The sequence below is a fragment of the Delphinus delphis genome, chromosome X, assembly GCF_949987515.2.
Source record: "Delphinus delphis chromosome X, mDelDel1.2, whole genome shotgun sequence".
NCBI classification, from domain to species: Eukaryota; Metazoa; Chordata; class Mammalia; order Artiodactyla; family Delphinidae; genus Delphinus; species Delphinus delphis.
Window position 1 is genome coordinate 122,346,277 of NC_082704.1, and position 20,184 is coordinate 122,366,460.

The 20,184-nt window shown below is 43.9% G+C and overlaps 1 long non-coding RNA gene and 1 other non-coding gene across 2 annotated transcripts in view; both read left to right on the forward strand.

Annotated features, from left to right (window-relative positions):
* Positions 1-20,184, forward strand: part of LOC132417895 (uncharacterized) — a 481,389-nt gene that overhangs the window by 442,910 nt on the left and 18,295 nt on the right. The window contains exons 5-6 of the long non-coding RNA XR_009517952.1: positions 9,504-9,592; positions 12,472-12,599. This is a non-coding gene — a long non-coding RNA (uncharacterized lncRNA). The remainder of the gene's footprint in view (positions 1-9,503; positions 9,593-12,471; positions 12,600-20,184) is intronic.
* Positions 15,071-15,175, forward strand: LOC132419115 (U6 spliceosomal RNA). The gene has a single exon (XR_009518123.1). It is a non-coding gene; the product is annotated as a U6 spliceosomal RNA (small nuclear RNA).

Consider the following 20,184-nt stretch of genomic DNA (forward strand, 5'->3'; position numbering starts at 1 on the left):
TTAGACAGACCAAACACGTTAATCCCCTTCTCACCATGTTCAGCCTCTCTGACATTTAGCTCAGTGTTGATAATGGCTTTGAGCATGTTCTTTTTGGTACTAAGTTTGGCAAAACGCCGAGGCTTTTGGAACCTGTACTTTAAAGATACCATGGGAATTCCCTGCTGGTCCAGTGGTTAGAACTTTGTGCTAACAGTGCAGGGGGCACAGGTTTGATCCCTGGTTGGGGAACTAAGATCCCACGTGCCATGCAGTGCAGCCAAAAAACAAACAAACAAAAATACCATGTCTTATTTCCATTGACACGTCATCTTAGAACATGTAAGATTCAATTCAGTTGGGCATGTTTAAAAAATAAAAGCATTAATATTCTCAAGATAGAAATAGACTTCTAGGGGCTTCCCCCGTGGCGCAGTGGTTAAGAATCCGCCTGCCAGTGCAGGGGACACAGGTTTGAGCCCTGGTCTGAGAAGATCCCACATGCCGCGGAGCAACTAAGCCCATGTGCCACAACTACTGAGCCTGCGCTCTAGAGCTCGTGAGCCACAACTACTGAGACCACGTGCCACAACTACTGAAGCCCGCGCACCTAGAGCCTGTGATCCGCAAGAAGAGAAGCCACTGCAATGAGAAACCCACGCGCCGCAACCAAGAGTAACCCTCGCTCACCGCAACCAGAGAAAGCCCGCGTGCAGCAGCAAAGACCCAATGCAGCCAAAAATAAAAATAAATGAATTTATTAAAAAAAAGAAATAGACTTATAATCAACCCTAAATAAAGAAGAAAAACATAAACTATAAAGTTGTTTTTTTCCTGACACAGACGTTTATATTTATAATTGAAAAATTAATCTGTTCTTAGATTACCCACAGGAATTACAGGGAGCTTAGCTACTTTAAATAATTTTTTAAAAAGTGCTCCAGGGTAATTATAAATAGACAGCACTGGTATTCATCTTTCTAAACTTTTGTCATTTGGATTCTGGATCTTTAATTAATTGACTGATATTATTCAATGATAATCCTATTTCATTTGCTCCTCAGAGAATGAAGATATGAAAGAGATGTAGCCCCAAATCCGTAATTATTTCCACTTATTTTGTTTTTCTGCTTTAACTTCAGGACTCACATATTCTATTATGTAGGAGGCCTCATGCTTTTTTAAATTTTGAGCCATTCAATTTTTTTAACATCTTTATTGGAGTATAATTGCTTTACAATGGTGTGTTAGTTTTTGCTTTATAACAAAGTGATTCAGCTATACATATACATATATCCCCATATCCCCTCGCTCTTGCGTCTCCCTCCCACCCTCACTATCCCACCCCTCTAGGGGGTCACAAAGTACCGAGCTGATCTCCCTGTGCTATGCAGCTGCTTCCCATTAGCTATCTGGTTTACATTTGGGCAGTGCATCGATGTCCATGCCACTCTCTCACTTCGTCCCAGCTTACCCTTCCCCCTCCCCATGTCCTCAAGTCCGTTCTCTATGTCTGTGTCTTTATTCCTGCTCTGCCCCTAGGTTCCTCAGAACCATTTTTTTTTTTTAGATTCCATATATATGTGTTAGCATATGGTATTTGTTTTTCTCTTTCTGACTTACTTCACTCTCTATGACAGACTCTAGGTCCATCCACCTCTCTACAAAAAACTCAGTTTCGTTTCTTTTTATGGCTGAGTACTATTCCATTGTATACATGTGCCACATCTTCTTTATCCATTTATCTGTCGATGGACACTTAGGTTGCTTCAATGTCCTGACTATTGTAAATAGTGCTGCAGTGAACATTGAGTTACGTGTCTCTTTCTGAATTATGGTTTTCTCAAGGTATATGCCCAGTAGTGGGATTGCTGGGTCGTATGGTAGTTCTGTTTTTAGTTTTTTAAGGAACCTCCATACTGGTCTCCATAGTGGCTGTATCAATTTACATTCCCACCAGCAGTGCAAGAGGGTTCCCTTTTCTCCACACCCTCTCCAGCATTTATTGTTTGTAAACTTTCTGATGAGGGACGTTCGGACAGGTGTGAGGTGATACCTCATTGTAGTTTTGATTTGCATTTCCCTAATGATTAATGATGTTGAGCATCCTTTCATGTGTTTGCTGGCAATCTGTATATCTTCTTTGCAGAAATGTCTATTTAGGTCTTCTGCCCATTTTTGGATTGGGTTGTTTGGTTTTTTGATATTGAGCTGCATGAGCTGCTTGTAAATTTTGGAGATTAATCCTTTGTCAGTTGCTTCATTTGCAAATATTTTCTCCCATCCTGAGGGTTGTCTTTTGGTCTTGTTTATGGTTTCCTTTGCTGTGCAAAAGCTTTTAAGTTACATTAGGTCTCATCTGTTTATTTTTATTTCCATTTCTCTAGGAGGTGGGTCAAAAAGGATCTTGCTGTGATTTATGTCCTAGAGTGTTCTGCCTATGTTTTCCTTTAAGAGTTTTATATAGTGTCTGGCCTTACATTTAGGTCTTTAATCCATTTTGAGTTTATTTTTGTGTATGGTGTTAGGGAGTGTTCTAATTTCATTCTTTTACATGTAGCTGTCCAGTTTTCCCAGCACCATTTAATGAAGAGGCTGTCTTTTCTCCATTATATATTCTTGCCTCCTTTATCAAAGATAAGGTGACCATATGTACGTGGGTTTATCTCTGGGCTTTCTATCCTGTTCCATTGATCTATATTCCTGTTTTTGTGCCAGTACCATACTCTCTTGATTACTGTAGCTTTGTAGTATAGTCTGAAGTCTGGGAGCCTGATTCCTCCAGCTCCGTTTTTCTTTCTCAAGGTTGCTTTGGCTATTCAGGGTCTTCTGTGTTTCCATACAAATTGTGAAATTTTTTGTTTTGGTTCTGTGAAAGATGCCAGTGGTAGTTTGATAGGGATTGCATTGAATCTGTAGATTGCTTTGGGTAGTAGAGTCATTTTCTCAATGTTGATTCTTCCAACCCAAGAACATGGTATATCTCTCCATCTTTTTGTATCATCTTTAATTTCTTTCATCAGTGTCTTATAATTTTCTGCATACAGGTCTTTTGTCTCCTTAGGTAGGTTTATTCCTAGGTATTTTATTCTTTTTGTTGCAGTGGTAAATGGGAGTGTTTCCTTAATTTCTCTTTCATATTTTTCATCATTAATGTATAGGCATGCGAGAGATTTCTGTGCATTAATTTTGTATCCTGCTACTTTACCAAATTCATTCATTAGCTCTAGTAGTTTTCTGGTAGCATCTTTAGGATTCTCTGTGTATAGTATCATGTCATCTGCAAACAGTGACAGCTTTACTTCTTCTTTTCCGATTTGGATTCCTTTTATTTCTTTTTCTTCTCTGATTGCTGTGGTTTAAACTTCCAAAACTATGTTGAATAATAGTATTGAGAGTGGACAACCTTGTCTTATTCCTGATCTTAGGGGAAATGGTTTCAGTTTTTCACCATTGAGAACGATGTTGGCTGTCGGTTTGTCATATATGGTCTTTATTATGTTGAGGTAGGTTCCCTCTATGCCTACTTTCTGGAGGGTTTTTGTCATAAATTCGTGTTGAATTTTGTCGAAAGTTTTCTCTGCATCTATCGAGATGACCATATGGTTTTTCTCCTTCAGTTTGTTAATATGGTATATCACGTTGATTGATTTGCGTATATTGAAGAATCCTTGCATTCCTGGGATAAACCCCACTTGATTATGGCGTATGATCCTTTTAATGTGCTTTTGGATTCTGTTTGCTAGTATTTTGTTGAGGATTTTTGCATCTGTGTTCATCAGTGATATTGGCCTGCAGTGTTCTTTCTTTGTGAATGAGCCATTCACTTTTTGTTGGAAGTAGAAAACTGGATTTTAACCTTTCAACTTGCCCCCTTTTATATTTAGATTGGGGAAACTTACTCTGTTTTAGCAATTATTTATTTCTAGAAAGAACATATATGACTTTCCTAGGTTATTTTTCTTAACACTAATTAGATATTAAATAATAATAGCAAATGTAGTAATTGTAGGTAAATCTCGTTACTGGAATTTGATCAATTTGTGAATTTTAAGGAAAATATATGATCCTATTTTCCAAAATAACCAACTTTAATATATCTGTTTATTAATTTTTGAGTCAATACAAATTTATTAACCTATTATTATGTTACTCTTATAAATTATCTTTTTTAAAAATTGAAGTTGTAGTTGATTTATAATATTGTGTTAGCTTCAGGGGTACAGCAAACTGATTCAGTTATACATATATTGATATTTTTAAAGATTATTTTCTAATATAGGTTATTACAAGATATTGAATATAGTTCTCTATTCTATAGAGTGAATCTCTCATAAAACGTCTTAAATTGCTCCAATGTAAAATAAATACAGAGAAAATTTTGAAAAGCAGTTACTCTCAGTATAAAATATCATGTACTTATTTATGCACTTCTGTTCCCTGTGAATGCTTGTGTTCCATATATTTTCAAAGGAACTTTACTAAGCACAGTGTTCATGAATTATGGGGGTTCGTTTCTTTCATCTTAGGGTGAGTATATTGTAGTAGGAATGTACTTATTCAGAATTCCCTCTGTTCTGCATCACAGTTGAAAACCCCGTTCAGGCATATCTAATTCCACAGTGATGATGTAAGTACATTTTTTAGAGTCCAGTTGTGTGTGTTTGCTAGAAATAATATGTGCTGGCCGTGTCACCAGCACCTTTTTAGTTCCATGGTTTGCATGATAACAGGGACGTAGGTCATTCACGCAGCTGGGTTTGGTGTCTTCTTTTCCAGGCAAAGAATAGGTAAGACCACAATTAATTCACTATTGTCTTGACCAGAACAAACCCTGCCTGTCTTAGGTTGGAATTCTTTGGGATTGCAGACTCTTGCATTTCTGTGTGGTTTGCAATAGTTGTTGAGCTTCCTGAGTCCGGTCCACAAGTGGAATAGGTAAAAGGAAAATTCTGACAACAGGGTATAGTGTTTCCTGTATGGAACAGGAGCTAAGAGACTGTCTACTAACAGGCAGTTAAACTTGACCTATCACCCTGCGAAAAATAGACAGCCCGTGCTCAAGCAATGACACAGCTTAGGTACTTATGAAAGTACATATTCAAATAGTAGTAGTAGTAGTACTATTTTCTTTCTTTTTTTTTTTTTTTTTTTTTGCGGTACGCGGGCCTCTCACTGCTGGGGCCCCTCCCATTGCGGAGCACAGGCTCCGGACGCGCAGGCTCAGTGGCCATGGCTCACGGGCCCAGCCGCTCCGCGGCATGTGGGATCCTCCCGGACCGGGGCACGAACCCGCGTCCCCTGCATCGGCAGGCGGACTCTCAACCACCGCGCCACCAGGGAAGCCCGGTAGTAGTACTATGTTAAACTGGGGGCTAAGTTAGCAGGATTGGTTGCAGTCATGCCACGGTCTTTCTCTTCATCGTTTTAGTTTCTCTCATACTTTACCTGGAAATTAAATGATACTTTTCTTGGGTGTAAAACACACACACAGTAACGGGATAGAAAACATGTATAAGACATGGTTCGTGAGTACGTGTTAGAGGAATTGAGTTTGCGTAGACAAAAGGGTAAAAACTAGAGAGAGGTATATCTTCCCTAAAGCATGGCTCAGGAGGGACACAGATTCCTGGCTGATTCTCTATTAATTCTATTTGTTGGTATTTTTATAAATGGCCAACCTAGGCACTTTTCTCTTAACAGCTTAAGGGGAGTGTCAGCAGCAGTGTATCTCCCGGGTGGAACCGTTTGCAGGGAGGTTACGAGTCATGCATTTTAACTTACTATGTGAGCGGCTTGGAGGACAGGTGAGGGCAAAGCTTAGCTGCTGGGGATGATTGCATCTTTGTGGGCCACTTCTTCCAAGCTGAGGTTTGGCTACAAATGTTAATGCTTCGGGTGGTTTTCCTCCTCCTGAAAAGCATTGTAAATTGCATAACCTCAAGGTAGATTTCTAGAATAACAAATGAGCACAGCAGACGCCTCGCCTCGTTCTCCATTGGGGTGGTTGTTGAAAGCTCAGTTCTGTCTTGAGGCTCTCAGAGGAGCGTGGTTGAGCTATCCAGAAGGAGAGCAAAGAGAAAATTCCCGTACCTCCTTTCTCTGGCTCCTCAAGGTCTGTAGTATGTGAGATGGGGATCCAAGGCAGCCGGATGCTGAGCTGAGCAGAGCGGCAGCTGAGACCATGGTCCCTAAAGAAGATAAAGAATATTTTAAAATTTCTGGATGAAATAACGCGTATACCCTAAAACCAGTTCCCACATGCGCTTGCAGCAGCCCTGAATATCAGAATAACATAAGAGCTAGAAAACAAGATACTGATTTTATTACACCAGAATGAACGCACCTGAGTCACGAACTCTCTATTCTCTTTGAGAAAAACATATAATGAGTCAAAACTCATGTGTTACTTAAGAGAATAACTCCTAGGCAAGAGGGAGGCTCGACTCTCTAGAAATAGAACAGAAGTCATGACTCAACACATTCATGGAATTAAGTAATGAGCGTCAGAAGAAGGAAAAAAATGGCAAGTAGCTGGGTTTGGGGAAAAGGGAATCATGTGGGAGGGGTTGTAAACGGGATGCACACTTTTAAGCAAGTATATCCCAGGGTGACAGTGGCCTCCAGCTGTTTGCCTCTGGGAAGTAACCAAGAGTTGATGCAAACGAATGCAGTTTCCACGGCAGGAGAAATGAATCTGCCCACCAAGACAAAGAAGCAATAGTCCGAAAGAGAATTCTTTTGCATCCCCGCTTTGAATTTGACTTTTGATGGCTAACTTCACCACTTATTTCCAAATCCCTCTGAACATTTGCCTGGCATGGGGTTTGTAGGGTGAGTTCCTCTGGTAGAAGCATGCATAGAAGACTGAAGCACATACACAGAAAGCACGCTGCACCTGACTGATGCGCACCCGTCACGTGCTCAGCACAGTGAGATGTAGCTTCAGGTGAAGATGGATGTGACACCGTCCCCGCCTTCCGACAGGGCAGCCACAAATAAGCTCGGGACAAAAGCTGCCAGTACTAGGGCCTGATATTTGACAACGTGCTAACGTCCTCTTGCTTCCTTTTCTTTCACCCACTGAATGAAAGAATAGCAGCAGATCACACCCAAGATCCTTTTCCAGCTCTGAGATTCTGTGATCATCCGGGGCCACACAGGTGCTAGAACTAGAAGGAAGCCGTGGCCTTGGGTTGGAACTCAAAGCTGTGTAGCATCTGGGTAGAGAGAGGGAAGCGAGGAGCTCATTCTGTGGGTAAGAATACGAGCAGAGAGCTAAGAACTGTTGATGTGTGAGATCCTCAGACAGCCTCAGTTCAACAGAGAACGTTCACCGAGAGGTAAAAAGCCGTCAAGACTGACACACGCATGTTTTCCAGATCTCACGTGGCCTCAGATGACACGTCAACGGGTTAATCCTTGATATGTAGGAATAGGCAGGAAGCGATGCAGCGCAGAGAGCGATTAAAGCTCCCAGCCCTGCAGGATTCAGAAAGCAGGAGGATGTAGAAATGTGGTTTCCTATGTAGTGTTCAGATTGTCTATGAGCTTTAAAAGGAGACACGCTATCTACCACTGATTAGGAGAGAAATATATGGGGAAAAGGATGAGGGGGGGACGCCTTATACAGACAGAGACAAGAAATTTAGAAATAGATGAAGAAGGTAGAGGTGCACTTTTGGAAGAGGAGAGGGTACCAGTAGAATCACAATATTTAATGTGTCGTGTATCGGCTGAACCCGTACAGGTTCGGAAAGACATTACACCAAAAGCAACCACGAGAACAAGCAGGGGATATTTGTACCCTGCAAACCACAGGAACATGACAGGAAGACAGGGAGTTTGGTCGGATGGAGCAAACAGAATAACAAAGACAAAACATGCGTTAGTCTCAGGGGCTTGGGTTTTGGTCCACCTGGCTCTGCCCTGGGGGGGCAGGGGGTGGGATCCAGATAGGATTAAGGTGGAAAATGCAGTTTCTCTAACCTTGCATACTTAGCCACATTTTAGCCACTGAAACATACCTGTTGCATCTCTGATCTGCATATGAGGGATATTTGGATAATCCTTCCTTTGCATGGTGCACACAGTTCTCACCAGACAGGAAAAACTGAGTTTTGATATCACGAAGACACCTGCCAAAGTGACTCCTAAAGGCTGAGATGGCTGTTTCCTCCTTACTCAGCGTCAGGGTGTCTCCACCTCGGCACTACTGACTTTTCGGGTCGGATGCCAGTTTCCTTGGGGGGCTGTCCTGGGCACTGTAAGATGTTCAGCAGCGTCCCTGGCCTCCACTCCCTAGAAGCCAGTGACCACCTTCCCGTTCAGACAGTGGAAACTGTCTCTAGACATTGTCAAAGTCCCCTGGGGAGGGGTGCCCAGTTACTGCTGGGTTCCCCCTTAGCTGCTAAGCACAGCCAGACACCTTACATTTGTATGAATGAAAGAATGAATAACCTGTTTTCCCTCCTAATGGTGACAATAAGCTTTAAATGCCAGGCTCCCTTCACCCCCACCCCCCCGTCTGTCCCCCATGACTTTATAAACACAGAGATAATTCGGGAAGAGTCTAGGCGTTACATTTTCTACTAGGTGGCCTTGTTTATGCAAGCAAAGCCCTACCCCTTCCATCAATATTTTGGGACACAAAATTGCAGAAGAAATAGGGTGTTGACAAGTTGCCGTTCATTTCCCTTGTTTATAAACACCACTTTGATAAACAGTGTTAAGTCTCTGAAAGACTTGCTTTCCCCATCCTGTAAGGTTCTTCCAAGAAGGTTCGTTTCAGAGTGGGTTCGGGGACTGTTTCGGGGGGACAGTCTTCCCTCCGAGCCTCTCAGGCGGTTTCTCACACCCATGACGCACCAGCCCAGGAATGCTTTCAGGAGCCAAGCAGAGGCCTGTGCCTCTTCTCTTTCTGGCACCAAGACGCGCGAAACCCGAGCGGGCGCGCCCAGATGGCTTTCCGGGCTGTGGGAAAGCTTCCGTGAATGGGCTCATTCAAGGGCATCCATGAAAACGAGGGCACTTTGCAACCGGCAGGGCGTTCAAAGGATCCCACGGGGCGTTCTTGGCCAGGAAAAGGAGGAAGAGGTCTGAAAGCCCGAGGATCCCCCTGCTCGCAGGGAGGCCTGGAAAGCTGCACGCTCTCCTCTGCCTTGAAAGTAAAGCGGTTCAGGATCCTTCAAACGCCGGACAGCACAGCACATCACTTCGCCAAACGTGATCCTTGAAGCCCAGGCGCCTCTGCTCCCGGGCGCGGCCTTCTGTGTCTGCGCATCCCTGGAAGATGCGCTGCTATTCGCGCATTTACGCACGTGCTCCGTAAACCACGCCCCCCCCATCAGTAGGGATCGGACGTGCAACGATGGTGCGCTGTCTGCTCTGTGCCGGGCGGGGGCTTGGGGGGAGTGGCTGTGAAAATGCTTCCAGAGCTAGGGTCCTCTGCATAGAGGAGCGAATGAATGGGATTAAAGGGGTTTTGATTTACACCTTGAACGTGGAATTCCTTTCTCTTTCAGAGATGATGAGCTGTGTGGTCCTCAGTCCTCCCCTTTAAAGAGGAAGATGGGGGATGCTACCGAAGCCCTTCGTCCTCCGTGCCACTGAGGTTCGTTAGCGTTCGTAAAAGGCTGTAGGGTTGGGTGCCCTCCCCACTTCTCCCCGCCCTGAAGCTGGATGGAAACATCTGGCACCCCAAATCCTGCTCGCGGGCCTTGCTTCTGTCGCCCCTTTGATCCCTGGACCCTTCATGGGCTTAAGTGTCATTCGCACATTTCTGATTACGGCGGGGGACTCCCACCCTCCCCAGCATCCCGTCACCCCTGCCTCCTCCTGGACTCTCTTAAATCTCATCAGGCATCTTGCTCTGCGGCCTAGGAGGGCCCCTTCGGATGCGCGCGTGCCGGTCTCGGTGAACGCCTTCTCACGCGCACGTGCCTATTAGTGTTTGCTCCTCTTGGTGGAGACGGTTGGAAACCTTCCATGCTCACCAGACCATTCGTCTCCTCCCAACAGGAGAAGATCCCCAGAGTAGGCAGACCCCCCCGTTGTGAAGTCTGGACACCAACAGGGTTTCCAGGGGCAATGGGCTGCCACAGTTTTGAGGACAGAGGACCACGGGAGGCCCTTGGCCTTGGGGCAGATGTGTTCAGGGGCTTGAGGTTGGTAGCTCCACCCAGTGCAACTGCACCACTATTGGAGTACTCCAGATTGCCTCTGGGAAAGACTGCCACTTCCTGTAGTCCCTTGAGACTTGTATTTGTGGGGAATCCCACATAAGAATTCTGTGCGCAGCAGAGAAAGGTAAGAAGAGGCATTACTCGTAAGGCACGTACAAGAGCACCATGGATGTGATGCAGTTTGACAGCCCAGGGTTCCGTTTTCATAATTCTGTGTCTGTTGCATGTGGTACATATCCCAAACCTACGGCAGAGGGAGGCTGCAGCCCTACGTGCAGACCCCTCTCCTAGGTAAGCTAGGCTTCCTTCACAACTGTAAAGCAAAGAAACGCTAAGACAAATGTGAAGGATTTGAATTCTGGGAAGCATCCTGCTTCTTCTTACAATTGTATTATTCGCATATGAGATAAAGTAAGTTAGTTGCAGGTTTTTTTTTTAAGAGCAGGGTGGTGTAAAAATCAATAAACAACTGCTGGATCAATAACTTTCTGAAGGAGACCAGCTGACAGATCGGTATCTGCACGAGATCTCTTCTTAAATGTCGAGTGACCAGTTAATTTTCCTGAGCTTGTTGTTAGTTTCAAGCTTCAGGAAAGCCCCCCTTTGGAGCATCTTTGTGTGCACCTGTGCACTGTAAGAGCTTTGCCCGAAATGCACGAAGCCCAGATCTCCCTGGGCTTTCCTAGCAGCCTGGGTTCTATTGAAGTTTGGCCACGGCAAGCTGGTTTTTCTGGAAAGCCTTGAGTGGTTAAGTGAAGAGAGTCTGCTCTGCTAACAGGTGCCAAGAAAAAGATTAGATACAAAAAGGTCACTGGTGACCAAGAGGGGCGAACGCTTGCTTAATTTTTAATAGACACCATGCCTCCAAATCGTAGCTGCTTTCCACCACTGCGTAATTCCTGAGACATGGATTGAATAAACGGATGATTTCAGCAGACCGAACAATGGCACCAAAAAGAATACTCCTTTTGTTATTGGTGAGCATGGCTTCAAGATTATAGAATGATGGGGTCTCAAAAGGATAGAAAGAAAAACTATGACCGAATTATTTTTAGATTAGACCCAATTTCTAGGTATTTAGTGAGATGCCAAAATAATTTTTTAGATGTTTCTGCTCAGGCACCATTTCTGCTTTCCATAGGCATTTCTTTGGAAGCCGGAAGCTAAAAGAAATCTTACCGAATAACTGATGCATCCAGAAGGAGCCTGGGGGCCGGTGGGTGGGGGGGTGGGTGGGAGGACTGGAAAGGAAATATTCTAACCTTTATGTTCAGTTACACACCATTACATCCACCATTATCTTAAAAGGCTAATCAGCCATGTTTAAAGATTAAAATTGTTAAAAGTAAAATAGGTTGATAAATACAGAGGGAATGCAGAGTTGGTCACATCGCATACGGCTTAAGGATGAAGCAGGCTGCTAAGGGGCTCCCGAAATTAGGGCTGGTGGGTGTAAGTAAAATGATGACATACGTTGCCACGTGCACCACCCGGTACAGAGGTGTGTGGGTCTCTTCCAAAAAGTGAATGTTACTGAAAAGGAAGCAGCAACAGCGACAAGAAAATGACGGGGAACCAGTGGCGTTAAAAAGCCTCAGGAGGGGTGACAACCTGCAATATATAAGCCTTTTCTATTGGATTAATCTGTATGACATTCCCCAGCCCTGTCTCAGAATCCGTGGAGCAGGTGCATCTGAGTTCACGCCTGGTGGACAAGGGCACAGGTGCATGGGGGATGCTCCCAATGGATGGAGATGCAGGTACGCAAGCAGAGTAGGAAGAGAGGGGATGCCCTGTCTGTGGAACTCCAAGTGGGTCCCCGTGGCTCAGTACCACCTCTCACACGTGGGAGGCCCAGGCTGACAGCCACTCTGTAATTCTTATGAGACAGTGCGTTCAGGCCATGACCTTGCCCTCGGTTCAGTTGCCCCAGCCTAACATGGAAATCGCCGTCCCATCCAAGGGAGGTATTTCTCGGGCCCTGCAGCAGTAGCAAGACGTGAGAATACAGGCTTTACTGAAAAGCACGGCAGCGAAACAAAATTAACACTCAGGGCACACGTTGTGTGCCCTTGAGTTTTGGGTGGTCCTGTCTTAAGGAGCCTGCCATGCAGACCTAGAAACAGTGCCGTTTAGAGAAATGTTTATACCAGGGGTGAGATTCTGATCTCTGCTGATTGGGTATTATTATTGAATGGCTGCTAACAGTAGGAGAGATTCAGCGCCCTTAAATGGTTACCAGGGAATGGGTCTTATCCATCACAACATGAATCAGCCCGTTGACAGGCACGTACTGTGTACCTTTCAGCTGCGGAAGGCTTTGCAGAGGGTGGGGTGTACAAGGAAGCAGAACCCAGGGACCCTGCCACGCAGGAACCTGCAAGGAGCACACGAGGATGAGATGAACACACACTAAAAGGCTCAAGGACGATGCAGGTAAAAGTTCAAATCCTGTGTTGGGTGTTGCATACAAAAGCCCTGAGCTCATTACTTTAACAGTGTTTATGAAGATTTGGATGGGTGACTGACCTCTTATGCTTTGAAGGGGGACAGCTTTCGTTTCAGGATGGGACTTCTGGTTTTCTGAAGGATGGGGGAGCCTTGAGATTTCATAAGGTGAGGCAGAATATATAGGGGAGTTGATGCAGGGATTAAAAGTGGAGTGGTGGGGCTGGAGGTGACGAAGCACGGGGCATCTTTGGGGAAGTGACAGTGACTTGGTTAGACAGAAGCCAGAGATGGGTGTGCCCCAGGGCCAGAGAACCAGGAACATGGTTGCTGTAACTCCCAGTGCAGGAGAAGACGGACGTCCCGGCTCACGCAGTTGGGAAGAGAGCAAAGTCAACCTTCCTCTGCCTTTGGTTCCACGCAGACTCTCCAGGGATTGGGTGACACCCACCCACACTAGGGTCAGGGCGTCTGCTGTGCCTCATCCACTGATTCCCATGCTAACCTCTTCCAGAAACACCTGCCCAGACACAGCCAGAGTTAATGTCTAAGCAGCTGTCTGGGCACCTGTGGCCCCGTCAGGCTGACACGTCAGATTCACCGTCTGAGCGTCCAGTCCCCATCGGGGTGGTTTGGACTGTGTCATCTGAGCTGAGCTGGGCTGCACTTCCCGACACACCCTTCTGTGTAGGTTTTCAGACCTCCTTCACTTTCTCCTTCTCCAGCTTTAAGGCTTTCCTATATACATCGGTGCCTTTTATTCCTCCAGCACTTGTCTAGGCTTTAAACTACGTGGTATTTTAGTACCACCATCACCTCTTTCTTACTTTCTCCTTTACAGATGAGCAGACTCATATAGGGGCACAGATAGTAATGGATAAACAGAATTCGGTCTTCTCACGCGGACCTCTTCCTATTACACGACGCTCATTATATCATAGGGGTTCCTGTGAGCCCTGAAATTACATGTCTGCATTTACATTTCTTTTTTTTTCATTGAAGTATAGTTGATTTACAATGTTGTGTTAATTACTGCTGTAAAGCAAAGTGACTCAGTTATATACATATATATTCTTTTTCATATCCTTTTCCATTAGGGTTTATCACAGGATAATGAATATAGTTCCCTGTGCTCTACGGTAGGACCTTGTTGCTTATCCATTGTATATGGAATAGTTTGCATCTACTAACCCCAAACTCCCAGTCCTTCCCTCCCCTACCCCACAACCCCCTTGGCAACCAGAAGTCTGTTCTCTCTGTCTGTGATTCTGTTTCTGTTTCATAGATATGTTCATTTGTGTCCTATTTTCGCTTCCACATATAAGTGATATCCTATGGCATTTGTCTTTCTCTTTCTGACTTGCTTCACTTAGTATGATCATCTCTAGGTCCATCCATGTTGTTGCAAATGGCAATATTTCATTTTTTATGGCTGAGTAATATTCCATTCTATGTATGTACCACATCTTCTATATCCATTCATCTGTTGATGGACATTTAGGTTGCTTCCATGTTTCGGCTATTGTGAATAGTGCTGCTGTGAATATAGGGGCGCATGGATCTTTCTGAATCATGGTTTTCTCCAGATATATGCCCAGGAGTGGGATTGCTGGATCATATGGTAGCTCTATTTTTACTTTTTTTAAGGAACCTCCATGCTGTTCTCCATAGTGGCTGCACCAACTTACATTCCCACCAACAGTGCAAGAGGGCTCCCTTTTCTCCCCACCCTCTCCAGCATTTGTTATTTGTAGACTTTTTAACGATGGCCATTCTGACCAGTGTGAGGTGCTACCTCATTGTAGTTTTGATTTGCGTTTCTCTAATAATTAGCGATGTTGAGCATCTTTCATGTGCTTCTTGGCCATCTGTATCTCTTCTTTGGAGAAATGTCTATTTAGGTCTTCTGCCCATATTTTGATTGGGTTGTTTGTGGGGGTGTTTTGTTGTTGTTGTTATGTCTGCATGTAGAGCACAGTGCTAAGACATAGTGTGCCTGGAATAAACAACCGCTATAGAAACAATTATCAGTTCAGATCAAAATGCTGTTAACGTTCAGTAAAGCAGCAGTTCTGTACAAAGGAGTAAAGAATTTTGTGGGTGATGAACCTTCATGGAGTCTCTGTTCGTACAGATTTCAGTTCAGACTGGCCACATGTGTTACCTAGAAGCCAAACATATGTGTCTTTTCTAGAAATGATGTCTTGCTTAAACCCTTTCATGATTGTCTGTGCACACTCTCTCAGGGGGTTAAAGTGTTGGGTGAGGGAAGATGTTTCGGCAACAGACATCTGTGAATGTTTGAAAATCAGAGCCCCCGAAATAGCCGGAACTTTCTCGGCAAGCACTCTGAGGAATGCGTAGCTGTGCTTTAAAGCGCACAGGGGACGCAAACGGCTCCCGAGTGATTAGAAATCGTCCTCCCGTTACCCGTCACCCTGTTTAGAAAGTTATTAGGTGCTCACTTCGGCAGTGCATGTGCTAAAATTGGAACGATACAGAGGAGATTAGCATGGCCCCTGCGCAAGGATGACACACAAATTCGTGAAGCGTTCCATATTTTTTAAATAAAGATTCTGAATGCAAAAAAATAAATTAAGTAAATGCTTAGAGGCAAAAAAAAAAAAAAGGGAAAGTTATTAGGCTGATACCTTAATAAGAATTGTGTAAATAGTATTAGGAGAATGACAAATGGTTTTCTCCAGAAGATTAACTTCTCTGCAGCTAAACCACTTTACTAGTAATTATTTGAGAAATTATCTCTGGAGCAGAACACAAGTGAAACTCTTTAAGTTACAAAATGTGTTTTATAGACTCTAGAGAAAAAGCACATTCACATATTTGGGGATTTCTTTTGTAATCCTTCAATGACATGGGCCCTACTGTACAAACGCTCAAAATAATACTTTATTTTATTTTTTTATTTTTATTTTTTTTGGCGGTACGCGGGCCTCTCACCCTTGTGGCCTCTCCCGCTGCGGAGCACAGGCTCCAGACACGCAGGCTCAGCGGCCATGGCTCACGGGCCCAGCCGCTCCGCGGCATGTGGGATCTTCCCGGACCGGGGCACGAACCCGTGTCCCCTGCATCGGCAGGCGGACTCTCAACCACTGCGCCACCAGGGAAGCCCTCAAAATAATATTTGACCTGGGTGTAATATTCATCCCGCTCCTTGCAGGTTCTGTAGAATATCCTTTGATGCCCATTTTGAATTAAATATGTATAAATGTAAGGCAGTGTTCTGCAAACTTCTTCTTAAAGTAAATATTTTAGTATTTTAAAATCCTAAATATTTTAAAAGTAAATATTTTAGACATTCAACTTGGTGAACCAAGATGCAAAGTTGAGGCAATTAACACAGGCATATATACAACCATTTAAAATGTAACCATTGGGGCTTCCCTGGTGGCGCAGTGGTTGAGAGTCCGCCTGCCGATGCAGGGGACACAGGTTCGTGCCCCGGTCCGGGAGGATCCCACATGCCGCGGAGCGGCTGGGCCTGTGAGCCATGGCCGCTGAGCCTGCGCGTCCGGAGCCTGTGCTCCACAATGGGAGAGGCCACGACAGTGTGAGACCCACATACTGCAAAAAAAAAAAAAAAAAAAGTAACCATTTGGAAATGTTCAGACCATTCTTAACTCACCAACCCTTAAAACACACAGATACAAGCAGCTGGCCAGATTTGGCACACTGGTTGTAGTTTGCTAAGACCTATTTTTAAAGTATCAAAAATGGTCTAAAATATGTCATTAGTAGTGATTTTAATTGTAATGATAGCATCCATAATCACAGTCACTGAAAGCCATGCGTTAAAGCTTATGGAATCATTTCACTTGCGTTACCTTGTGTGATTCAGCCGCCTCCCCGCCTCCCAACTATCATTCTAAGTGCTTTTCCATTGGGAGCTTTGGGGTGGGAACCGATTTGATTAAACTCAATGAGGACAGAATCATCTTTTGTCTGAGATGTTCATAAAAGGCACATGATTTGTGGGATCAGCTGGCACGGGCATGGTGTCCAAGCAGCCCCGTGCACTGTCTTCTTGACATTGCCCTCGACAAGACAGGATTTAGAGAAAAACAACAAGCAATATACAATACCACGTAATCCTCAGAAGGAGTTTCAAGGATAAAAGATGTGTGGCCAGGTTTCCAGTGTGAACGCTAGACTTTCCCTGATTTGCATTGATGATCCTCTACCGAGTAGCAGGTTTTAAAGAGTGCTGAACAGGTACATCTTATATCACAGACACTCCTGTGCATTTTTTGGAAGCCCCAAGCAAAGCACGCCCAAACTTTTCTTGCAGAAATCATCCTCATGTGTGAGACAGTCGACATCGTCAAATTAAGTATTGAGTATCAAAGAAAAGAAAAAGTAGGTCAGGAAACAGTTGCCCTGCAGAACCTCAAAATTGATGTTATAGAGAAAAATAATGGACGAGATGTCCAGTGTCATCTCATCAAAGTGCCAGGAGACGGGAGATCAGTAAAGGTCATGGCAGAAGACGCATCACTGGTTTCTGGACGTTGAAGGTGGAGCAAGTTTTAACCCCAAGGTCGGAAGATCCGGATCTCCAGCCTCTTCACCCACCAGCGATCTTCGTATGGTTGTTAACCTGTTTTCCCCTCTACTCCACACCCAGGAGTTTGAAATTGGACCGGAAGAGCTCTAAGATTCTGGCCAGGTGTAACCATCGCTATGATGCCTATCTTTTCTCCAACTCCTGCTTTTAGAAATTAGCACACAAATGACTCGATTCCCATTACCTGGTCTGTACTTCTTGAAATAGCAGCACTGTAACTATTCCATAGAAAATATCTTGAAAAGACATGATCATTATGGGATGTGATGAAGGTGCTAACTATTGTTACAATGGCGACCATATTACAGTACAGAAATATATCAAAAGAACATGTTGTACACCTTAAGTGTTCACAGTGTTACAGGGCAATATATTTCAGTAAGGAAAACGCTCTTGGAAAATATCTTAGCGAGGGCCTGCTTCTTTGTGTGTGACCCGTACAAACTTGACCAACATAAACCATGAGGATGCTGGAATGACCAATGGAAATCACTTCTTCAGGCGATATCATTTCTTCTTTTGCTCACCTATGCTATCTTTGTACAATGAGAATGCGCTGATCAGTTTTAAAGGGAGTTAAAATATTTCAAATTGCGGTAAAATACACCTAACATACAAGTTAACCATTGTAACTGTTTTGAAGTGTACGGTTCGGTGGCGTTAAGTACGTTCCCACTGTTGTGCAAGCATCCCCACCATCCGTCTCCAGAACTCTCATCTCACTCAACTGAAACTCGGGCCCCATGAAACACTACCTCCCCATTCTCCCTCCCAGGCCCCGGCACCCACCGTTCTACTTTCTGCCTCTATGATTTTGACTACTTTTGGCACCTCGTGTAAATGGAATCATACCACTGTGTCCTTTTGTGACTGTCTTATTACTCAAGGTTAGCCAAGGGAATTTTGTAAAGCTTGTTTCACAAGGCATAGAATTATAGACTACAATAACCCCAATTTAGAAACCTTTAGAACAAGGTTGGGGAGAATTTATTTTTCTAAAATCCAGTGATGGGTTCCTAGTTGTGCAAAGATGAACAACGTAATTAAGATGCACACATTCCTCCTTCAAATGGTGTCTACTTCCTGTAAAAAAAAAAAAAAAAAAGGTGGGGATGGATGTCACAGTGTAGTCTGGGGATTTGATGAGGAATTCAGTACTGAGAGGGAATGCTTTCCAATTAAAAAAACTAGGGCACAGGGTAATAACAAATAAAAACGATTTAAAAGTACTTTGGAAACATACCCTGATCTATCTGTGTAATGTGATCATGGTGAGCTTGGTGTTTCTGGAGCAGTTGCTTCCAGTAATAGCCACATGCGCTCAGTCCAGAGCAACGGCATAACGTGCTCTTAATGTCGGCATCTTCTTAAACGGTCGTCCCATTTTTGTCCTCATGTCATAGGAAAAGCCTTACTAGGCGTGCTATTTAGGAAAGATACGAAACAGCTAGAGTTTAACGGCATCGTGAAGGGATAGTCTTTCCTGAACTTAAGACACAGAAAGAACCAAGTATTTTAATTGGTTAATTTGAATATGCAGATGATTCATAGATCTAAAAATAAAATCTACCATCAACAAAGAGAAAAGCCAAGAATCTGTGAAGACTGTTCACCCCAAATGTTTATGATGACTGTCAAGGATATATTATAATACACTCATATATATAAGAATATACGTATATTACATGTCTGTGACACACAATTGACTTGAAGACCAAAGCAGGGAATAGAGGCTAGGGACATCACATCATCCTAAAAACATCCCGCTAAAAATCCATAATAATCTGGTGAAACTTGCATTCTAATGCTGACGACAGTCTTCACATACCTAAAGCTTAAAATGACAGTAAATTAATATACGTGTTTGTAAGAGTTTATAAAAGTACACGCACGCACAGATAACGACAGATCAAAAAGAAGAGGGAAAAAACCTCCACAGAAAACAGGAAATGCATAGCACTCAGAAGACAAAAACCTGAATGGCAGGAACATTCCATGTGCATTACTATGGACAGGGAAACTCAAGTTAAAACATGAATAAGACTCCCTCAAGTTGGGCAGAAATTTAAGTCAGATAGTCTCAAGCACCGAGGAAATCGTGAAGCAGAAATGGATCTCCATACTGTTACAGGGCGTGTGGACTGACCAAACCACTTTGGGAAGACTTCTCGAAGCATCAGTTGAGTTGAAGATGCACTCAGCTCTCCAGCCAGCTGTCTACTCCACAGAAGCTCAGGTCATGTGCACAGAGTATGGACAAGAATGTTCACAGTAACTTGCTCGTCATAATGAAAAATTAGAAACTACCCACGATGGAATAATTATAAGTAAAATAAATAAACTGTAGTTATAGGTATCAGTTTAATGAGTCTCAAGTTGAATGATGAATAAAAGAAGTGACCTTCAGCATGATACCATTTGCTTACGTTTTAAAAATGAATAGATAGGTGGTAGATAGATAGATGATGGATAGATGTAGGTAGGTATGTTGAGACATATAGATGAGAGATGAGATAGATGATTGAGATAGATGATAGATAGATGACAGGTAGATGGATAGATATAGGGAAGGAGAGAAACAGGAAGAAAGAAAAGAGAAGGAAGGAAGGAAGGTGGTTGGATAGACATGTACATGATGGATGGATAGATGTAGGTAGGTAGGTAGATCAGATAGATAGAACTAGACGATAGGGGCTTCCCTGGTGGCGAAGTGGTTGAGAGTCCGCCTGCCGGTGCAGGGGATGCGGGTTTGTGCCCCGGTCCGGGAGGATCCCACATGCCGCGGGGCGGCTGGGCCTGTGAGCCATGGCAGCTGAGCCTGTGCGTCCGGAGCCTGTGCTCTGCAACGAGAGAGGCCACGGCAGTGAGAGGCCCGCGTAGCGCAAAAAAAAAAAGAACTAGATGATAGATGAGATAGATGATTGAGATAGATGACAGATAGATGGGTAGATATATGGAAGAGAGGAAGGAAGGAAAGAAGGAAGGAGAGAT